This window comes from Macrobrachium rosenbergii, chromosome 13 (genome assembly GCF_040412425.1).
Source record: "Macrobrachium rosenbergii isolate ZJJX-2024 chromosome 13, ASM4041242v1, whole genome shotgun sequence".
Lineage (NCBI taxonomy): Eukaryota > Metazoa > Arthropoda > Malacostraca > Decapoda > Palaemonidae > Macrobrachium > Macrobrachium rosenbergii.
Genome location: NC_089753.1, coordinates 19,471,975 through 19,474,474, shown reverse-complemented (window position 1 = coordinate 19,474,474; position 2,500 = coordinate 19,471,975). Strand labels below are relative to the sequence as shown.

Below are 2,500 nucleotides of genomic sequence, written 5' to 3'. Positions count from 1 at the left end.
AGACAGGGACAAGGAAACGGATAACCTATCGGTAATTCAGAAAACAATATAGGCCTAATATGTCCGCACCGAAAAAAGGAAAAAACTTCAACTAAACAGATGCATAAACGGACAGATATATGGAGCTACAGACAGGACGTCACACAGAGGCCTGAGGTCTGGCGTGGAGGGGCAGCGCAAGCCACAGCAGGAGGAGGAGGAGGAGGAAGAGGAGGAGGTCACGGCAGCAGGACAACTTTAACAGCTTTTGGGGGGATGGTTGCGCGCCCTCGGTAGTCGGTGGTTGCACGCCGTTGGTGTAACGGGTGGTGGAGGAGAGGCTCAGGAATACCGCCGCGGAGGAACTAGGTAGGATATAGGTCGCTTCCTTTCCTTTCGTTGTCGAACCTGTCAGGATGTGAGGATATCTTTGTGAGTGAAAAAGCTTTCTTTCTCTCTGGTAATGGCGGAAACTGACAAACACGACGGTTGCGAGAAAAATCATTTTTTTCTCACGCTCATTTGACGGTTATCAGTCGGTTTGGTTTTCGAGTCACTTTTACCCGCGAGGGACTTCGTGATTTCGATAATTATTGATTAGGAGGAGGTGCTCATAGGAATTTAACTGGCGATGCCATGATATGCGTCAACCGGGTTTTGTCCTTGTCTGAGGGCATTCTTTGTGGTGGTTTAGATTGGGTATCGAAGGAGCGAGAGGGCATCTTAAATCGCCGTTTAAATTCTTTTATTTAACTAAATCGATGACCTATACTTATCCCATTTCGTGTCAGAAATATTCATTGTTTGATTAATTCACTGACACCGTAACATTCGACATATGGTCACATACTGAACCTTAAAATATAAAAGCCGAACCTCATATTCATTAAAACAGCCTCGTTATCCTTTACTTAAGGCATCTACAAAACAAACGCTTTATGATCTAATTCCCCACTTCTAGAATACGGGTTAAAAAGTTTTAAGAATCCATGAGAATACTTGTTTTTTATTTTATTTATTTTATTTTATTTACTTATTTATTTTTTTGCATAAAGGTCACTAGCAAAGTAAATTTACACTACACGGCCCTAGATCTCAATGCTATAATAACAAGTAAAAAATGAGCCGAAGTTTCTTCGGCGCAATCGAGTTTTCTGTACATCGTATAATCAAGGCCACCGAGAACAGATCTATCCTTCGGTGGTCTCGGTATAATGCTGTATGAGCCGCGGTCCATGAAACTTTAACCACGGCACTGTGGTGGCCTGTCCTACATCGTTGCAAGAAGCACGATTATGGCTAACTTTAACCTTAAATAAAATAAAAACTACTGAGGCTAGAGGGCTGCAATTTGGTATGTTTGATGATTGGAGGAAAGATGATCTACATACCAGTTTGCAGCCCTCTAGTCTCAGTAGCTTTTAAGATGTGAGGGCGGACAGAAAAAAGTGAGGACAGAAAAAAGTGCGGATGGAAAAAAGTGCAGACAGCATGGAGTGCGGACGGACAGACACAGCTGGACAAAGCGTCAAGTAATCCAACTCCCATGTCAACGTTTCTTGAAACATGAAAGCCCCATCGTCAGGTACAAGAGATACGTTGACATCAACGGCCGAACGTTTTCCAATAAAACTGATCGATTTCTCGAAATGAAATTCCTTTGCGAGATCAGATACACGTTTGATTTTAAAATGTATATATTTCCACCTGCAACGTATGTTCTTTTCATAAACGAATATTTTCATGAAATCGGTTACAGGTCATAAAGAAATGTAATTTTTTGTAATATACAAACATGTCAATGACACGTAATTTCCTCATTAAATGCTGAAAGATTAGATCAGAAGACTATTCTCATGTACTTACTTTTCAGTTACTATTAATTCCTTCAATAAGTCATTATCAGATAACTCATCAAAGACACCAAATCTATGACGCATATGCGTTTCCATGACGCATATCTCTTATCATTAAACCAGCCTCACGCATCGCATGAAAAAGTAACCAATCACTAACGTAGTGATGTTTCTTTGTTAAATCAGTACAGTGCGTCATAATACAACGTGATTCATTCATTTTATGACATGTACGTTTTATTGACGTAGACTGCCTTCATTCAAGCAGTTACGCAATTCGCAACCAAACGCATTTCCACCTACCATGTATTGTTTCAAAAACGTCTAATTCAATCAATGAAACGAAAGTTTATTTGCATCCATGTCCTACAGGCGTTTCAGTGACGCATTTACTCCTTCACTGAACCAGAATCGCACGTCAAGAAAAAACGTAATTTTAAGGAGGACGCAAATGCGTCTCAGTGACGTAAGGAAGCCTACGTCTCAGAATTTGAACCGCTGGGAATTGAATATGACGTCAATGCCTTAAAGGTTTCTAATATACGTACAGTATTATTATTATTATTATTATTATTATTATTATTATTATTATTATTATTATTAACGTATCCAGTAATATAATGATGTATATATATATTCAAGAGATAACCTTCTATTTTACCCAC

The 2,500-nt window shown here is 39.4% G+C and overlaps 1 pseudogene; it reads left to right on the top strand.

Moving 5' to 3' along the window:
* Positions 1-206: 206 nt before the first annotated feature.
* Positions 207-2,500, top strand: part of LOC136844951 (sodium-dependent neutral amino acid transporter B(0)AT3-like) — a 110,197-nt pseudogene continuing 107,903 nt past the window's right edge.